A 20,962-nucleotide genomic window follows, 5' to 3' on the forward strand; every position below is an offset into this window, starting at 1 on the left:
TACCACAATTCACCTGTAGCCTTAGTATGCAAGACACCTCATGTACCTTTACCCATTCCTTTATCAACTGACTCCCTGTGGGCCACTAATTCCAAGGCTCTAACATGTAAACAGTGAATTAAATAGGTGATAGTCTTGGCCCTGTGGCTTTAACTTCCTGAGACCCCAAAGAAAGCCCACTGGATACTAAGGGTGACTAAAAGAAGAGAAGGCCCACAGTGTTAAGTCCTAAAAGCTGACCATAAATTCCCTTCAGAAATGAGGTTTGATAGAACAACAGGACTTAAAGGTCATGACTGAGTCTTGATGTGGAATGGAGAGCATTAGACAGGTGGGAAAAAGGAATCCATGGAGAGCAATAAGCAGTAGGGAGGCTTCCCTCTAACGCCCAGAGAACAGCTTCATCAAGCGCAGGAATGTGCTGGACCTGCGTAAGTGTGAGAAGATGCTGGATGTGGGGGTAAATGCCTGCCATTCCAGCACTGTCAACACAGGAACAGAATGATCTCTAGGAGTTTGTGGCCAACATGGTCTTCACAGTGAATTCCAGGTCAGCCAAGCCTGTGTAGTCAGACTCCTTCTCAACAAGCAGAGAGAATGACCGAAAATGAGATAGAAAAGGGAAGCTCATGAGAGAGTGCCAACAGGAGAGAGATGGCAGGGGAGGTGGGCAGTCAGAAGAGCGCTTCCCACAGCAGCCTTCTTCATCTCCAGTGAAATCCACTAAGAGTCTCCCTGAGGAATCTCAAACCAATCCTAAGAAAGAATACAAGGACCGACCCTTCATAACCAGGTAATGGTGGCAAGCATGTTTCACATCACATGATTTAGTTCAGGGTGGCTTATGTGACAGGAAGTGTAGGGAAGCCTAGTACCATAGACTGAGAGCTCTCAGTCCCATCCTGTACTCTACTGCCTCTTGACTCTGGCACAGAGAGCTGCAGGAAGTGCAGCCTGATTTAGGCCATGGGATCTGGAGGAAATGTGGAGGTCCAAGGTCTACCAGAGCCTTAGGGCATCGTTCACCATGAGAGTCTGACCTTTGGAACCAGGAACTAACATTAGACCAGCTCCCCTGAATTCCCAGCAGACAGTAGCCAAACACTGTTACAGTCAAAACTGCCTGTCCCCCAGTCTGCTGCTAAGGGCACAGTTCTGGATTTTATGGGAGCTGGGTGCTCCACTATCAATAGCTCGTCATGTTAAGACGTTTTAAAATCCTCTCTAATGTTTATCCCTGAAAATATGGTCGCTTTCCCCTTGACCCATATGCACACAGAAGCCTGTTGCACAACACTAAACTGTAGAACACATTTGAAAAATCCACTGTTGATGTCAAAGGGGGAAAGGCAGGGTCATTTGTCTGGCAGCTTCATGTCAAGAGGACGGTCAGCTTGGGTGGAAAACACGGGACCTGTCAGGTGGCCTGCATCCTCTGTCCCACCCACGTTCATTGTGGGTCACTTGTTTACTTTGTACAGAGGCATGGTATTCACTGAGGGCGTATCTATCCTGGAATCTGTGATGCCTGAGATCTGTCATCCCTGTATAAGGTTGAAGACACAGAGATGACCCTCCGGGTCCAGTTCCCTTGGAGTGCAGACAAAAAGAAAGAAATTGGTTTTCATGGAGGATAAGCCACCCCACGATGAGAACAATTTTTGGTGGTGGACAGTCTCCACCCTGGCATAATCCCTCTTACAGGAAGCAGATTGGGTCTCTGCACTGAGATTAACAGAGTCATGCCATCTCACAGGTCTGACCTGGCATGTTCATGGCTCTGTGTGCTTAATGGAGCAGATTGCCTTCATGCTAATGCCTTGCTGAGAGTTACTCATGCATCAGAGTGGCCTGCTGGCTATGATAGTGGCAGTGTTGCTACTTCTTTGACCTCTGTTCTCTGTCCTGGTCCTCCAGGCCTCTCCAAGTTCTGCCCAGGAGGCCTTGACATGGAATTGACCCAAGAAGTACCACCCAAACTTAAGCAGAAGGATCCCTTGAAGGTGACCATGAGCATACCCACTCTACATGGCCCTAAGAAGCTGTCTATGTGACCAACAATGCCATTTTGATCGTATGTTCAGCTCACCCAGGAACCAGCTGCTGGCCACTTGCAGGGCCTTCTCCTGCTCCCCTATATGTTGTAACCATGTCAATTCACCCAGTCAAACTCAGAAATGCTGCAAGCCCCAGGTCACCCTGAAGGTGGCTCACATCCTCTTCTAGGTGACTCTCAAGAGGTAATTCTGAGGTAAGATCTGGGCCCAGATCCTCCATGGGACCAGCTGAAGGAGTCCTAGGCACACACAAGCAGAGAGGGTATCTAGGGCCTTGAGAATTGGTATGGAGCAGTGTGAGCTCAGATCTACCCCGTGAAGCAGGGACTGCTATGGGAAGAATGGCTGCCTCTGGAGGAAATGACTCTAGAAGAACCAGACAGGCCACAACTGCAGAAGTGAGTACAGAGTCCATTGGACAGAGATGTGTCTTTTTCACGTCCCCCAGGATAAGAGGAGACTTCGGGAGATGTGTAGCAAGGACCCCAGTTGATTGTGCCAGTCAAGGCTAGGCAGCTATCTACAATGAAGCAGATGTTTGCATAGTGTCATTTTACAGCCCTGTAACCTGGAGAACTTTAATGCCTTTCTGATCACAGTGAAATCAGTCTCCCTCAGAAAGGCACCCAACCCTGACTCCAGCCTCTGGTACCTCTTTCTACTTTCTTGTTCTCGAGGCTTTGCCTGTGCTCAGGCAGAGCAAGGTCCTGGGAACAACAAGGGTGGCCAGGGACTCCTGCTCACAAGATGTTGGAGCATATTGCGGAGACCCTGAGGGCTCTGGCCCTCTACTCTTCGGCATTCCCACAGGTGATCAAAGCAGTGTTCATTGCTGAGTCCACTGTATCCAGGGCTCTCAGTTGTAAGAAGCTCTCACAGGACACATGACTGCACATCACAGCAGGGAAGCTGTGGTCCCACACCTTCCCCCTGACTGTCTGCCTCATTTTCATTCCTGTGCTGTGATCTGAGACCTTCAGGGAGTGGCTGCTGATGTCAGTGTTGGGACTAGAGAAGGAATCTTGAGGAGTGAGACAAAGAGCAGCTATCCCAACAGCTTTGATCAACTCTAATTTCTGCATAGTCACAAGCAACGAGATATAGAGTTTTGTGTTTTGAAACAAATAGGCAGAGCTGGGATTTTACTGAAAAAAAAAAAAAAGATACTCAAGAGATGCCTGTGTCTTTCTGATTCCCAATGAAGCCTGAACCACAGAATGTTTAGACAACACAGTGAGGGACTTTTATGTGCTGGGTAGTCCCCAAAGTGTGTCCAGAAGACCCCAGAATGTTTGGACATGTCCAGGTTACTCTGTAGCCCAGGCCTTACTGTGAAGAGGAACTCACAGTGCAGGCTGAAAGACCTTGGGGAGGATATTGGGGAAGCATGACCTTCCCTGCTTCATAATGAGCGGGATGATCTGGACGCTCTGTGGGCTTTCCTTCCTGTGTCTGGATAGTGATGCATGTTTGTAAAAACCCTTCAGCCCAGCCCTGCTTCTCTAGGATTCAGGGCTCTGGAAAGAAATTCTGACTAAGCAGATGACTGAGAAAATGGGCAGATGATATGCTCCAAGCTCTGCTGGCTCCAAGGTGGAGTGACTTATATCACCTTGCTGGAAAGCTCAAGGAGGCGATTGCCACTTGCCTCTTCTACCTTCTCGTGTGTGTAGCCATGTTCTGTCTGGCCTCCCAGGATCTCCCACTTTTGCAGCACTCTGAATTTGCTAATCTCTCCCCACTCTTATGGCTTTTCTTGCCTAGGTGGTGGTGGTGGTGGGGATATGCCTTTCTTTTGGGCTTGCTCTTTGAGGCCAGAAGTGGGGATCAGTAGCCCTGGAGCTGAAGTCACTGGGTGTGTAATCCAGCTGAATGTGAGCACTGGGACCCAGATTCCTGGCCTCTGACAGAGCCAGGGCGCTCTGAATTGCTCAGCCATATCCATACCCCGTGACTTTGGAGACTTTCCTGACTTTCCTGAGACTTTGACTCATCGGATTTAGGACCTTCTCTAATCCACTGTTGTTTCCTTTTCACTTAAATTACACTTCCAAGGACCTTACTTCCAAGTGAGGTCTTATATTACTGTTACACACTGTCACAGTCTGTGGGACGCTGTTCCAAGAAGTTCAGTGCCTGTCATACACTGTGGTCACTGAACAGATCTTACCCTGTTTAGTTAGTTATCAGCCTTCTTTGGGGTTCTTCTCCCTGAGGCACAGGGATATACAAAGGAATAGCTATTACAGGGCTCCAGAGAGTGAGGGTCGCCATCAAACAGAGCAGCTGGGCCCCATGAGAAGGGACTGTGGGTAATGGAGAGAGTCCTCAGCAGTTAAGAGAGCAGACTGCTCATCCTGAAAACCTGGGTGGGACTTTAGCACTCACCAGGAATCCTTAGAACACACTGTAACTTCACAGTTACATTGCACAGCCAGGCACATAGAGTAAAAGACTCACATACAAAAAAAGAAATAGATTAGATTTTAAAAACAGACATGTCTATGGGAGGAATGGTCAGAGCACATGGAGGGAAGAAGTAGCCAAGAAGGCAGCCTCTAGAAACTGGGGTCAAGAGGCTGAAAAGATGGCTTGGTGGTAAAGAACACTGGCTGCTCTTTCAGAGAATCTGAATTTCAATTTCCAGTACCCACATAGCAGCACACAACCATCTGTACTTCCAGTTCCAGTGGACCCAACATCCTCACATAGATTTTCAAGCAAAACACCAAAGCACATAAGACAAAAGCAAAGACAAGAATCATGAAAAACCAGTCTGGTGTCAAATTTGATGGAAGGCAAGAGCAAGTAGAAACAAGTGATGATTAATGTACATTAAGAGAGTCAGGCCAGCACTTGGAACCTTAATACAGTCAGCTCAGTAGATTGGTATATTAAGACTGTCAGCTCAGCAGCTTGTTAGCTTAAGGGAGGGAGTCCAGCATCTTGATACCATAAGATACTCAGGTCAGCAGGTTGATATCTTAAGAAAGTAAGCTCAGTTGCTTGATACCTTGAGAGAGTCAGGCCAACAGCTTGATAGCTTAAGAGAGTCAGGCCAGCATTTTCCTATCTTAAGGCAATCAGCTCAGCAGCTTGGTTCCTTTAGAGAGTAAGGCCAGGTGTTTGTACCTTAACAGAGTTATGCCAGGAGATTGGACCTTAAGTCAGTCAGCAAAAAGCTTGATACCTTAAGAGAGTCAGACCAGCAGCTTGGTACCTTAAGACACTCAAGTCATCACCTTGGTACCTTAAGAGGATCAGGCCAGGAGCTTCGTATAATAAGACAGTCAGGCCAGCAGCTTGGTATCTTGAGAAAGTCAGGCCAGTAACTTGGTACTTTAAGACAGTCAGATCAGCAGCTTGGGAATATAAAACATTCATTTCAGAAGGCTAGTAGCTTATGTGATTCTGCCCAGTAGCCTGGTACCTTAAGACAGTCAGCTGATTAGCTTGGTACATTAAGGTAGTACACTCAGAAGCATGGTAGCATAAGAGATTCAGGCCAGCAACTTGCTATCTTAAGAGAGTCAGGCCAGCAGCTTTGTAGATTAAGACAGTCAGGGCAGTAGTTTCGTCGCTTAAGAGGGTCTGGACAGCAGCTTGGTATCTGAAGAGTGTCAGGCCAGCAGGTTGCTGGCTTAGGATGTTCAGAGCAGCAGCTAGGTAGTTTATGAAGGTCTGGACAGCAACTTGGTAGCTTAAGAGAGTAAGCCAGCAGCTTGGTACGTTAAAAGAGTCAGAATAGAAGCTTGGAATGTTAACATAGTTAGGGCAGCAGCTTGGTAGCTTAAGACAGTCAGAGCAGCAGCTTGGTACCTTAAGAGAGTCAGGCCAGCAGTTTCCAACCTTATCAGTCAAGCCACCAGAAACCTGGTAGCTTAATTCAGTCTGGGCAGCATCTTTGTATCTTAAGAGAGTTAGGGCGGCAGCTTGGTACCTAAGATATTCAACTCATCACCTTGGTCTTAAGAATGTCATGGTGAGCTAGAGAAAGTACCCAAGGAGCTAAAGGGGTCTGCAACCCTATAGGTGGAACAACAATATGAACTAACCAGTACCCCCAGAGCTCATGTCTGTAGCTGCATATGTATCAGAAGATGGCCTAGTCAGCCATCATTGGGAAGAGAGGCCCATTGGTTTTGCAAACTTTATATGCCTCAGTATGGGGTAACGCCAGGCCAAGAAGTGGGAGTGGGTGGGTAGGGGAGTTGGGGGGAGGGTCTGGGGGACTTTTGGAATAGCATTTGAAATGTAAATGAAGAAAATACCTAATTAAAAAATAAATTAAAAAAAAGAGTGTCATGGTAGCAGCATGGTACCCTACAAGAGTCAGGCCAGCAGCTCCGAACCTTAAAAATGTCAGGCCAGCAGCTCGGTACCTTAAGACAGTCAGCTCAGCAGTTTGGTACTTTAAGACAATCAGTTCATCAGCTTGGTAGCTTAAGAGAATCCGGACAATATCCATTTACCTTAAGACAGTCAGCTTAGGAGCTTGGTAGCATAAGAGAGTCAGGCCAGCAGCTTGGTAGCTTATGACAGTCAGGCACAAAGTTTGGTACCTTAAGACAGATCAGCAGCTTGGTACCTTAAACCATTCAGCTCACAAGGTTGGTAACTTATGTGATTCTTCCCAGCAGCCTGGTACCTTAAGGAAGTCAGCTGAGAAGCTTGGTACCTTAAGACAGTACACTCAGAAACATGGTAGCATAAGAGATTCATACCAGCAGCTTGGTACCTTAAGAGACTCTTGCTAGAAGCTCGGTAGCTTTAGAGTTTCCAGACAGAAGCTTGGTATCTTAAGAGATTCAGGCCAGGAGCTTTCTACTTAAAAGAGTCAGGCCAGCAACTTGGTATCTTAAGAGAGTCAGGCCAGTAGCTTGGTAGCTTAGGACATTCAGAGCAGCAGTTAGGTAGTTTATGAAGGTCTGGAGAGCAAGTTGGTACCTGAAGATAGTAAGGCAAGCAGTTTCCAACATGAGAGTCAGGCCAGCGGCTTGGTAGCTTAAGAGAATCAGTCCAGAAGCCTGGAAACTTAAGCCAGTCTGGGCAGCATCTTTATACCTTAAGAGAGTCGGGACAGCAGCTTGGTACCTTAGATATTCCACTCAGCATCTTGGTATGTTAAGAGTGTCAGGGTATATCGAAAGATGGCCTAGTCGGCCATCAATGGAAAGAGAGGCCCATTGGACTTGCAAACTTTATATGCCCCAATATAGGGGAATGCCAGGGCCAAAAGAATGGGAATGGGTGGGTAGGGAAGTGGGGGACGCTATGGGGGACTTTTGGGATAGTATTGGAAATGTAATTGAGGAAAATATGTAATAAAAATATAAAAAAAAAAAAAAAGAGTGTCAGGGTAGCAGCATGGTACCCTAAGAGATTCAGCCCAGCAGCTTTATACTTAACAGAGTCAGGTCAGCAACTTGGTACCTTAAGAGACTCATGCTAACACATTGGTAGCTTAATACAGTCAGGGCAGAAGCTTGGTAGCTTAAGAGAGTCTGATCAGAAATTGGTACCTAAACACAGTCATGGCAGCAGATTTGTGTGTTAAGACAAGTACACTCAGAAGCATGGTAGATGAAGAGATTCAAGCCAGCAGCTTGGTGCCTTAAGAGAGTCATGCTGGACACAGCATCCTGGGGAATCATCTTGGTTCCCAGATTCCACTGAGACTAGTCTGTGCAGGTGAGTGTGTGGACTACAGAAGCTAACAGCTTCTGGGTCAGGCGGAAGCCACAGAGCTTCTGAGGCAGACTGTGCTTCGGGCTCCAGGCATCCAGGCACCTTCCCTGCCAGAGGAGAGGTGTCCGCCCCACCCAGGAGGGCTTTGACACAACATCTGGGGGAGCCATCTTGGTTCCTGGACTCTGAAGAGACTACTCTGTGAGGGGAAAGTGTGGACTGCAGAAGCTACACAGATTCTGCAAGCCCTGTTTCGGGCCTTCATCTTCTGCCAGGAGGCAGGTCCAAATGCCAGATATCTGTCCACCTTCCCTGCAAGAGGAGAGATTGCCTGCAGAGAGTGCTCTAACCACTGAAACTCAAGAGAGAGCTAGTCTCTCAGCTCTGCTGATAGAGGCAAACAGAATCATGAGAGGAACAAGCTCTAACCAGAGACAACTATAACAACTAACTCCAGAGATTACCAGATGGTGAAAGGCAAACGTAAGAATCTCACTAACAGAAACCAAGACCACTCACCATCATCAGAATGCAGCACTCCTACCTCAGCCAGTCCTGGGCACCCCCAACAAGCTAGACCCGGATTTAAAAGCATATCTCATGATGATGGTAGAGGATATCAAGAAGGACTTTAATAACTCACTTAAAGAAATACAGGAGAACACTGCTAAACAGGTCGAAGACCTTAAAGAGGAAGCACAAAAATCCCTTAAAGAATTGCAGGAAAACAGGGCCAAACAGGTGACGGAATTGAATAAAACCATCCAAGACTTAAAAAGGGAAGTAGACACAATAAAGAAAACCCAAAGTGAGACAATGATGGAGATAGAAAACCTAGGAAAGAAATCTGGAAACATAGATGTGAGCATCAGCAACAGAATACAAGAGATGGAAGAGAGAATCTCAGGTGCAGAAGAATCCATAGAGAACATCGGCACAATAATCAAAGAAAATACAAAATGCAAAAAGATCCTAACTCAATACGCCCAGGAAATCCAGGACACAATGAGAAGACCAAACCTTCAGATAATAGGAGTAGATGAGAATGAAGATTTTCAACTTAAAGGGCCAGCAAATATCTTCAACAAAAAAAGAAAGAGATGCCCATGAACATACAAGAAGCCGAAAGAAGTCCAAATAGACTGGACCAGAAAAGAAATTCCTCCTGACACATAATAATCAGAACAACAAATGCACTAAATAAAGATAGAATATTAAAAGCAGTAAGGGAAAAAAGTCAAGTAACATATAAAGGCAGGCCTATCAGAATTACACCAGAATTTTCACCAAAGATTATGAAAGCCAGAAGAGCCTGGACAGATGTTATACAGACCCTAAGAGAACACAAATGCCAGCCCAGGCTACTATACCCAGCCAAACTTACAATTACCATAGATGGAGAAACCAAAGTATTCACCAAGAAAACCAAATTCACACAATAACTTTCCACGAATACAGCCCTTCAAAGGATAATAAAGGGAAAATACCAACACAAAGATGGAAATTACACTCTAGAAAAAGCAAGAAAGTAATCCTTTAACAAAACTAAAAGAAGACAGCCACAAGAACAGATTCCCAACTTTAACAACAAAAATGACAGGAAACAACAATTACTTTTCTTTGATTTCTCTTAACATCAATGGACTCAATTCCCCAATAAAAATATATATACTAACAGAATGGCTACACAAACAGGACCCAACATTTTGCTGCTTACAGGAAACCCACCTCAGGGATAAAGACAGACACTACCTCAGAGTAAAAGGCTGGAAAACAATTTTCCAAGCAAATGGCCTGAAGAAACAAGCTGGAGTAGCCATTCTAATATCGAATAAAATCGACTTCCAACCCAAAGTTATCAAAAAAGACAAGAAGGGGCACTTCATACTCATCAAAGGTAAAATCTTCCAAGAGGAACTCTCAATTCTGAATATCTATGCTCCAAATGCAAGGGCAGCCACATTCATTAAGAGACTTTAGTAAAGCTCAAAGCTCAAATTGTACCTCACACAATAATAGTGGGAGACTTCAACACACCACTTTCATCAATGGACAGATCATGGACAGAAACTAAACAGGGACACAGTGAAACTAACAGAAGTTATGAAACAAATGGATCTAACAGATATCTACAGAACATTTTATCCTAAAACAAAAGGATATACCTTCTCAGCACCTCATGATACCTTCTCCAAAATTGACCATATAATTGGTCACAAAACAAGCCTCAATGGATACAAAAATATTGAAATAGTCCTGTGCATCCTATCAGATCACCATGGAGTAAGGCTGATCTTCAATAACAACATAAATAATAGAAAGCCAACATTCATGTGGAAACTGAACAACAATCTTCTCAATGATACCTTGGTCAAGGAAGGAATAAAGAAGGAAATAAAAGACTTTTTAGAGTTTAATGAATATGAAGCCACAACATACCCAAACTTATGGGACACAATGAAAGCATTTCTAAGAGGAAAACTCATAGCTCTGAGTGCCTCCATAAAGAAACTAGAGAGAGCACACACTAGCAGCTTGACAACACACCTAAAAGCTCTAGAACAAAAGGAAGCAAATTCACCCAAGAGGAGTAGAAGGCAGGAAATAATCAAACTCGGGCAAAATCAACCAAGTGGAAACAAGAACTATTCAAAGAATCAACCAATCAAGGACCTGGTTCTTTGAGAAAATCAACAAGATAGATAAACCCTTAGCCAGACTCACTAGAGGGCACAGGGAAAGCATCCTAATTAACAAAATCAGGAATGAAAAGGGAGACATAACAACAGGTCCTGAAGAAATTCAAAACGCCATCAGATCCTTCTACAGAAGGCTATACTCAACAAAACTGGAAAACCTGGATGAAATGGACAAATTTCTAGACAGATACCAAGTAACAAAGTTAAATCAGGATCAGGTTAATGATCTAAACAGTCCTATATACCCTAAAGAAATAGAAGAAGCCATTAATAGTCTCCCAATCAAAAAAAGCCCAGAACCAGATGGGTTTAGTGCAGAGATCTATCAGACCTTCAAAGAAGATCTAATTCCAGTTCTTCACAAACTATTCCACAAAATAGAAGCAGAAGGTACCCTACCCAATTCATTCTATGAAGCCACACTTACTCTGATACCTAAACCACAGAAAGATCCAACAAAGATAGAGAACTTCAGACCAATTTCCCTTATGAATATCGATACAAAAATACTCAATAAAATTCTCGCTAACCGAATCCAAGAACACATCAAAACAATCATCCATCCTGACCAAGTAGGTTTCATTCTAGGGATGCAGGGATGGTTTAATATACAGACATCCATCAACGTAATCCATTATATATACAAACTCAAAGACAAAAACCACATGATCATCTCATTGGATGGGGAGAAAGCATTTGACAAGATCCAACACCCATTCATGATAAAAGTCTTGGAAAGATCAGGAATTCAAGGCCCATACCTAAACATGATAAAAGCAATCTACAGCAAACCAGTAACCAACATCAAAGTAAATGGTGAGAAGCTTGAAGCAATCCCACTAAAATCAGGGACTAGATTTCAACATTGTACTTGAAATCCTAGCCAGAGCAATTCAAAAACAAAAGGAGATCAAAGGGATACAAATTGGAAAGGAAGAAGTCAAAATATCACTCTTTGCAGATGATATGATAGTATATATAAGTGACCCTAAAAATTCCACCAGAGAACTCCTAAACCTGATAAACAGCTTCAGTGAAGTAGCTGGATATAAAATTAACTCAATAAAGTCAATGGCCTTTCTCTACACAAAGGATAAACAGGCTGAGAAAGAAATTAGGGAAACAACACCCTTCTCAATAGTCACAAATAATATAAAATTCCTTGCCGTGACTCTAACTAAGGAAGTAAAAGATCTGTATGATAAGAACTTCAAGTCTCTGAAGAAAGAAATTAAAGAAGATCTCAGAAGATGAAAAGATCTCCCATGCTCATGGATGGGCAGGATCAATATAGAAAATGGCTACCTTACCAAAAGCATTCTACAGATTCAATGCAATCCCCAACAAATTCCAACTCAATTCTTCAACGAATTAGAAAGGGAAAGATGCAAATTCATCTGGAATAACAAAAAAACCTAGGATAGCAAAAACTCTTCTCAATGATAAAAGAACCTCTGGTGGAATCACCATGCCTGACCTAAAGCTGTACTACAGAGCAATTGTGATAAAAACTGCATGGTACTGGTAGAGCAACAGAAAAGTATACCAATGGAATAGAATTAAAGACCCAGAAATGAACCCATACACCTATGGTCACTTGATCTTTGACAAGGGAGCTAAAACCATCCAGTGGAAAAAAGAGCACTTTCAACAAATGGTGCTGGCACAACTGTCTGTTATCATGTAGAAGAATGCGAATTGATCCATTCCTATCTCCTAGTACTAAGGTCAAATCTAAGTGGATCAAGGAACTCCACATAAAAGCAGAGAGAGTGAAACTTATAGAGGAGAAAGTGGGGAAAAGCCTCGAAGATATGGGCACAGGGGAAAATTTCCTGAATAGAACAGCAATGGCTTGTGCTGTAAGATCGAGAACCTACAAATGGGACCTCATAAAATCGCAAAGCTTCTGTAAGGCAAAAGACATCATCAATAAGACAAAAAGGCCATCAACAAATTAAGAAAGGATCTTTACCTATCCTAAATCAGATAGGGGACTAATATCCAATATATATGTAGAACTCAATAAGGTGGACTCCAGAAAATCAAATAACCCCATTAAAAGATGGGGCTCAGAGCTAAACAAAGATTTCTCACCTGAGGAATACCGGAATGGCTGAGAAGCACCTGAAAAAATGTTCAGCATCCTTAATCATCAGGGAAATGTAAATCAAAACAACCTTGAGATTCCACCTCACACTAGCCAGAATGGCTAATATAAAAAATTCAGGTGACAGCAGATGCTGTCGAGGATGTGGAGAAAGAGGAACACTCCTCCATTGTTGGTTGGATTGCAAGATTGTATAACCACTCTGGAAATCAGTCTGGTGGTTCCTCAGAAAATTGGACATAGTACTACCAGAGGATTCCCCAATTCCTCTCCTGGGCATATATCCAGAAGATATTCCAACCGATAAGAAGGACACATGCTCCACTATGTTCATAGCAGCCTTATTTATAATAACCAGAAGCTGGAAAGAACCCAGATGCCCCTCTACAGAGGAATGGATACAGAAAATGTGGTACATTTACACAATGGAGTACTACTTGGCTATTAAAAAGAATGAATTTATGAAATTCCTAGGCAAATGGATGGACCTGGAGGGCATCATCCTGAGTGAGGTAACCCAATCACAAAAGAACTCACACAATATGTACTCACTGATAAGTGGATATTAGCCCAGAAACTTAGAGTACCCAAGATACAAGGTACAATTTGCTAAACACATGAAACTCAAGAACCAAGACCAAAGTGTGGACACTTTGCCCCTTCTTAGAATTGGGAACAAAACACCCATGGAAGGAGTTATAGAGACAAAGTTTGGAGTTGAGACGAAAGGATGGATCATCTAGAAACTGCCATATCCGGGGATCCATCCCATAATCAGCTTCCAAACACTGACACCATTGCATACACTAGCAAGATTTTGCTGAAAGGATCCAGATATAGCTGTCTCTTGTGAGACTATGCCGGGGCCTAGCAAACACAGAAGTGGATGCCCACAGTCAGTTATTGGATGGATCACAGGGCCCCCAATGGAGGAGCTAGAGAAATTACCCAAGGAGCTAAAGGGAACTGCAACCCTATCGGTGGAACAACAATATGAACTAACCAGTACCCCGGAGCCCGTGTTTCTAGCTGCATATGTATCAGATGGCCTAGTCGGCCATCAGTGGAAAGAGAGACCCATTGGTCTTGCAAACTTTATCTGCCTCAGTACAGGGGAATGCCAGGGCCAAAAAGTGGGAGGGTGGGGGAGTGGGTGGGGGAGCGGGTAGGGGGACTTTTGGGGTAGCATTGGAAATGTAAATGAAATAAATACCTAATAAAAATAAAATATATTTTTAAAAAGTCAGGGAAGCAGCTGGGTAGATTAAGAGTTTCTGGACAGCATCTTGGTACCTTAAGAGAGTCAGGCCAGCAGCTTGGCATCTTAAGAGAGTCAGGTCAGCAGATTGTTACCTTAAGATATTCAACTTAGCATCTTGGTACTTTTACAGTGTCAGGCTAGCACCTTGGTACCCTAAGATAATCAGGCCAGCAGCTTTGACACTTACTATGGTCAGGCCAGCATCTTGGTACATTAAGACAGTCACCTCAGAAACTTCGTATTGTAACACAGTCAGCTCAGAAGCTTGGTTCCTTTAGAGTCAAGCCAACAGCTTGTTACCTTAGTCAGCTGAGAATTTTGGTACCTTAGGACAATACACTCAGAAGCATGGTAGTTTAAGGGATTCAGGTGAGCAGCTTGGTAACTTAAGGGAGTCAGGCCAGCATCTTCTTCGCTTAAGATAGTCAGGACAGCAGTTTCATAGCTGAACACAGTCAGGGCAGCAGCTTGGACCTTAAGAGGGTCTGGACAGTAGTTTGGTACCTTAAGAGACTGAGACAAGCTGCTTGGTAGCTTAAGACAGTCAGGGATGCAGCTTGGTAGCTTAAGAAAGTGAGGTCAGCATCTTCATAGTTTAAGAGAGTCCCTACAGCAGCTTGGTACCTTACGAGATTCAAGCCAGTAGCTTATTAGGTTAAGACCATTAGGACAGCAGCTCGGCAGTTTAGTTGCTTAACACAGTCATGGCAGCAGCTTGGACCTTAAGAGGGTCTGAACAGCAGCTTGGTACCTTAAGAGACTCAGACAAGCCGCTTGGTAGCTTAAGACAGTCAACTCAGCAGCTTAGTAGCATAAGTGGTTCTGGACAGCAGGTTGGTACCTTGAGAGATTCAGGATAGCAGCTTTGTCCTTACCAGAGTCAGGCAAGGAACTTGGTATCTTAAGAGAGTCAGGCCTGCAACTTTGAACATTCAGAGGGCCATGCCAGCAGCTTGGTACCTTAAGACAGTCGGGTCATCAGCTTGGTGCTTTAAGACAGTCTGGTCATCAGCTTGGTAGCTTTAGAGAGTCCAGTCAAAATCCTTTTACCTTAAGATAGTCAGCTCAGCAGCTTGGTACCATAAGAGATACAGGCCAGTAGCTTGGTAGCTTACAAGGGTCAGGACAACAGTTTGGTCCCTTTAGATAGTTATGCTAGCAGCTTGGTACATTAAGAGAGTCAGATCAGAAGCTTGGTACCTTAATACAGTCAGGGCAGCAGCTTAGTCTTTCACAGAGTACATTCTGAATTATGGTAGCTTAAGAGATTCAGGCCAGCAGTTTGGTATCTTAAGAGATTCAGGCTAGCAGCTTTGTCCTTAACACTCAGGCCAGCAACTTGGTATGTTAAAAGAATCTGGCCAGGAGCTTGTTGGCTTAAGACAGGCAGGGCAGCAGCTTGGTAGCTTTAGACAGTCCGGGCAGCAGCTTAGTATCTTAAGAGGTTCTGGACAGCAGCTTGGAACCTTAAGAGAGAAAGGCTAGCAGCTTTTTCCTTAACAGAGTCAGGCCAGCAACTTGGTATCCTGAGAGAATCAGGACAGCAGCTTGGTAGCTTAAGACATTGATGACAGCAGGTAGGTAGCTTAAGAGGGTCCAGATAGCAGTTTTTTAGTTAACAGAGTCAGGCCAGCATCTTGGTACCTTAAGGCAGTTAGCTCAGCAGTTTGGTACTTTAAGAAAGTCAGTTCATCAACTTGGTAGCTTAAGAGAGTCCAGCCATGATCCTTTTACCTTAAGACACTCAGGGCAGCAGCTTGGTAGCATAAAAGAGACAGGCCAATAGCTTGGTATGTTAAGACTGTCAGCTCAAAGGCATGGATGCATAAGAGAGTCAGGCAAGAAACATGGTACTTTAAGCCAGTCAGGGCAGCAGCTTAGTACCTTAATAGATTCAGCTTAGCAGCTTCGTACTTAAGAGAATCAGTCCTGCAGCTAGGTATCTTAAGAGGATCAGGCCAGCAGATTGGTAGCTTAAGCTTGTCAGAGCAGCAGATTGGTATTTAAGAGGTTCAGGCCAGCAGCTTGGTACCTTAAGACAGTGGGCTAGCCAGGCAGTGGTGGGGCATGCCTTTCATCCCAGCATTTGGGAGGCAGAGGCAGGCAGATTTCTGAGTTCGAGGCCAGCCTGGTCTACAGAGTGGGTTCCAGGACAGCCAGGGCTACACAGAGAAACCCTGTCTCGAAAAACCAAAACAAAAAACAAACAAACAAACAAAATATAGTCAGGTCAGCAGTTTGGTACATTAAGACAGTCAATTCATCAGCTTGGTAGTTTATGAGAGTCCAGCCATAATCCTTTTACCTTAAGACAGTCAGCTCAGCAGCTTGGTAGCATAAGAGGTACAGGCCAGCAGTCTAGTAGCTTAACACAGTCAGGCAAGAAGCTTGGTACCTTAAGACAGTCACATCAGCAGCTTGGTACCTTGAAACATTCAGCTCAAAATCATGGATACTTAAAAGAGATGGGCCAGTAGCTTGGTAGTTTTAGACAGGCCGGGCAGCAGCTTGGTAGCTTAAGAGGGTCCAGGCAACAGTTTGGTACCTTTAGGCAGTCAGGGCAGCAGCTTGGTAGCTTTGAGGGTCCCGACAGCATCTTGGTACCTCAAGGAATTCAGCAAAGCAGCTTAGTATCTTAAGAGAGAATGGCCAGAATCTTGGTACCTTAGGATATTCACCTCAATATCTTGGTACCTCAATAGAGTCAGTCCAGGAGTTTGGTATCATAAGAGATCCAGTTCTGCGGCTTGGTACTTTAAGAGAGTCAGTCCAGCAGCTTGGTAGACTAAGAGAGTGAGTTTAGCAGCTTGGTACTTGAAGACAGTCACCTCAGCAGTTTGGTAACTTAAGACAGTTAGCAAAGCAGCTTAGTATCTTAAGAGACTTAGGTCAGAAGCTTGGTTCCTTAAGAGGGTCAGACTAGCAGCTTGGTACCCTAAGAGATACAGGCCAGCAGCTTAGTAGCTTACTAGAGTCAGGGCAACATAAGAGAGACAGGCCAACAAATTGGTAGCTTAAGAGTGTCCAGCCAAAATCCTGGTACCTTAAGACAAGTAGGCTCAGCAGCTTGGTAGCATGAGACAGGCAGGCAGGCCAGCAGCTTTGTAGCTTAAGACAGTGAGCTCAGCCACTTGGTTCAAAGAGGCAGACTTCCAGCCAGTAGATTTGTCCCAGATAAATGACAAAAAGAAAAGACAAGGACATTAATTTTCCCAGGTGTGGTAGAGGAGAAAGACTTTTGTAGATACAAGGAAGAACATGGCCAGAGTTTGAGACAACTGGGAGCGCCTGGGATGGACATGACCATCAGACTGAATTGGGACCCAGGAGGAGAGTACTGAGGGATGATCCGGGAGGCCAAGGGCCTCAATGGGCAAGAAAGGCAGTCATAGACAAGATATCTGGGTTATACAGGGAAGAGAAGCTGGCTAAGAGGAGGCCAGCACAATCCCTGCTCTGAAGAAACTTAGGACAGGGGGCTGGGTTCAGCAGCCATAAGGACTCTGTAAGAGGCAGTAACTTGGAGATGCAGGGAGTACCAGGCATCCAGAGTCAGATTAGATATATCAGTAAGCCCCTCATTAAGGCATCTGTCCCCCTTTTGAGACCTAACAACATGGTCTAGGGGGGAAATGCATCCAACAACATTTTATTTTGTTTTATATTAACAAAAGTGTCTCATTAATTTGCCAGGGCAGGCTTGAACTCTCAAACTTCCCGACCTAGACTCTAAAGCAGCAGGGATTTACATGCAGCTCAGTAAAGCATGTCTCCTTGCCCCAAATATTTCTGTATCAGGAAGAGCCCACAAGTCTCTCTTCAAGGTCGAACAGCCCTTTATGCAAGCATGGTGTCACCCGCATAGCCCAAGTGGCCACCTGGCAGTCACCAGCAATTGTATGACCTTTCCTCGAGAGATGTGAACAGATGTCTAGACAGCAGCCATAGTTGGCAAATCCATTCAGTACAAGTCCAGCTGAGTTAACCAGTGATTGTGTTTGGGTCCACCCAGGTCCATAGGCAACGTGTTACTGCTAGGAGCATAAATGACTCAAAGGCAGCTGTTCCCTCCCCGCAAGGCCCCCTACACATGAGTGACAGGTCAGAGGGCTACAACCCTGTGTCCTCCTGCATGACTTGCAGGCAACTCAGCAAGTTGGCCAGAGAGGCTCTTCCACCCTGAAGTGCTCCACATATTGTATAACCCTGTGAAGTAGCCTTGTGCATATTAGAAGTGTCCACCTTGTGAGGCTAGCTTTATTTACTCCTGAAGTCTCATTACAGAAGGGAGTGTTTCAGTTCCCTGGCAATCACTATGCAGTTGTCACTCCCCAGCTCCACATGGGTCCACTTGTGTCTTGCCATGGGTTCCTGTATGTTCTGCAGCAGGTCACGCGCTCCTCTTTCTTTGTTGGTCCCCTGGGAATGAGGGACTCCTGTCAAGAAGAAGACCTTGGCTGCATCTCTGCTGCTGCTTTTTCTGTCTTACCATTGCTAAAGCCTGAGAATTTCCCATAACACCTCTGCTTTTTGGAATGTTCAGTTGTAGCCTTCGTGCAGTGGACAGAAGCACCACTTTTCCTGGGAAGCTGCTAAGATGACTGCAACCTTTTCTCCCTGGTAAATAATTCAGCTTCTCCAACTGTTAGTGATGCCAGAACAGTGGGGATTCCTCTAACCTAACACTGAATGTCCGGCCTCTGGAGAATCAGTGGCGTGTGCCAATAGAAGGGACAGCCTGAAAACATGAGGAGAACAGGGCTACCTTCAGAACACTAGTGGATTTCAGGAAGCAGACCACCTGAGAACATACCAGAGGCTCCCTGCAGCAGCCTCAGGATGCTGTAAAAACCTCACAGGCAGCATCATAAACCCTAGCAGAGTCTGAATTAGTCCCCAAAGCTTGTGGCAAAGGTCGCTCCATTGGTGAGAGTCTGGGGAGGTTTTGTGTACTAGGCATCCAAAAACCTCACCCTAGACCCAGCCATCCCAGCAGCCCATTAGTAGCCTTGGTGATACTTAATATAGGTGACCATGACAATAGGTATAGACAGAATTCCATCAAATGCAAACAGACTCATTCATAAGGCATTTTAACAACATCAGCTCCCTTGAATTGGAGGAACATGAAGCTCTTCCATCGCCTACCTAGACCATGCAAGGCTGGTCTAGGGTTCCTTCAGGTTAACCCGTCCCCAAATAAATCCTGATGCCAACAAGAGGACTATAATCCTTCGACTCTTGTGTTGGAGCCCTGCAGTTCAAAAGATATGCTCCTAAATTATTTGGGTATAAGCTGAATACACACATGAGCCTCACCCTGCTTTGACAACCACTTATTAATACACATTTAAAACTTTCTACCACGAGGGTGCGGTCGACAAAAATTTTCACCACAAATGGAGGTCACAGTGGTCTCCTGGTCAATTCTGTATCAACTTGGGCAGGCATATGCAGATTGCCTGACTCTGAAGAAAGAGTCCAGTGCTTGAGCTGTCCTTCAGTTTATGGAGGCATAAAACACTAACAGAATTTCTCGGCTGTTGGTTGTTCTCCTTGTTTCCAAGTCTCCTTTAAGACAGTCTCCAACCGGGCAGTGGTGTCGCATGCCTTTAATCCCAGCACTTGGGAGGCAGAGGCAGGTGGATTTCTGAGTTCGAGGCCAGCCTGGTCTACAGAGTGAGTTCCAGGACAGCCAGGGCTACACAGAGAAACCCTGTCTCAAAAAGAACCAAAAAAAAAAAAAAAAAAAAAGACAGTCTCCAGAAGCTAAGGCCGAATGCAAACTCACAACAAAACCAAAGGGTTTTATAACACTTACATGAGACTGAACCTTTCCAACATGCAGGGAAACCCTTTAAGCAGGAAGGTAAAGAAGTCAAAAGACCTTCGGGAAGTCCCTGAAACTGAAAAGATTCATGAGCCCCCCAACCTGTCAGAGTAAGCAATAAAGGCTGAGAGTCCTTCACAGACAAGGCAGGCTGCAAAGGCTGCTCTGAGACCAGCTGCCTGGAAGAAGCAGAGCTCAGCTGAGCTGCCTGGAAGGCATTTAGACCCACTGAGGCCAGAACTCTGTCCAACCTGTTGAACTGCCTGCAGGCTGTGTGCTCCAGGTTCCCAGCCTTGGGAGCTCTGTCTCATCCATGCTGGGGTGGGCTTTGGTGATGCAGCTGTCTTTGCGTCATTCTGTTAGAGCTAGTAACACCTGACCCATATTCCTGTAAGTAACCCCAGTAAAACTGCGTTTCCTAGGCTGGCCTTTGGTGGTATCTGTACTCTAGTCTCCCTTGGGTTTCCTATCTGGAGTGAATAGGTGTGTGTGTGTGTGTGTGTGTGTGTGTGTGTGTGTGTGTGTGTGTGTGTATGTGTGTGTGTGCGTGCACGTTGCCTCTCCCCACAAAAAGATTTGTCACACAGCACCAACGAGGACTTGGCACTTGTGGTTCCCTCTCCTTCTCCTCCTGAGCCCTGTGACCACGGGTACAGACCATCCAGCCTGAAGTCAATATTGTGCTGAGCTTAGCCCCAGGGTTTGAGGCAAATATTCTGTCATCTGGGCTACACCCTGAGTCCAGTCACAGTTTTCTGGCATGGGTATACATTTTGGCATATATTATTAACATTCCCAGTCCTATCTTAAAAGCGTTTTCAAATGTCTCATTTATTTGCTCACCTGTGTTGTGAATATTTTTAAATTTTAGCTAGTCTTGATAGGTATGCAAAAACATACTTCATTTTGGTTTTGCTTCACATCTTTCTCAGACAAAAGCTGCTAGATCCCTCATATAGTTCCATTGTGGAGTTGAGTTTCATGATTTTTAAGCTGCCCATTCAAGTATTTGGCCTACTTTATTGTTAAGATTTCTTTCTTTGATGTGCAGTTTTGTGTCCTTTTGAGCTCATGGGTGCAGTACCGGACGAGGCCAGAAGAGGGCAGAGGATGTACTGTGTTAGACTGGTTGACAGGAGGAGGTAGTTCTGAAAGCCACCTGATTTGGTGGTATTATTGGTACTGGGAGGCAAATTCTGGCCCTCTGTGAGCCCTTTCTTTGCTTCTATTAAGTTTGATCTTTTCCTCATTGATTGGTTTCTGGGTTTTAAATTGTACTGATTTATGGAGATGAACCATAAGGGTGAGAGGTATTCC

This window comes from Mus caroli, unplaced genomic scaffold (genome assembly GCF_978045245.1).
Source record: "Mus caroli unplaced genomic scaffold, Mus_caroli_1 scaffold_5, whole genome shotgun sequence".
NCBI classification, from domain to species: domain Eukaryota; kingdom Metazoa; phylum Chordata; class Mammalia; order Rodentia; family Muridae; genus Mus; species Mus caroli.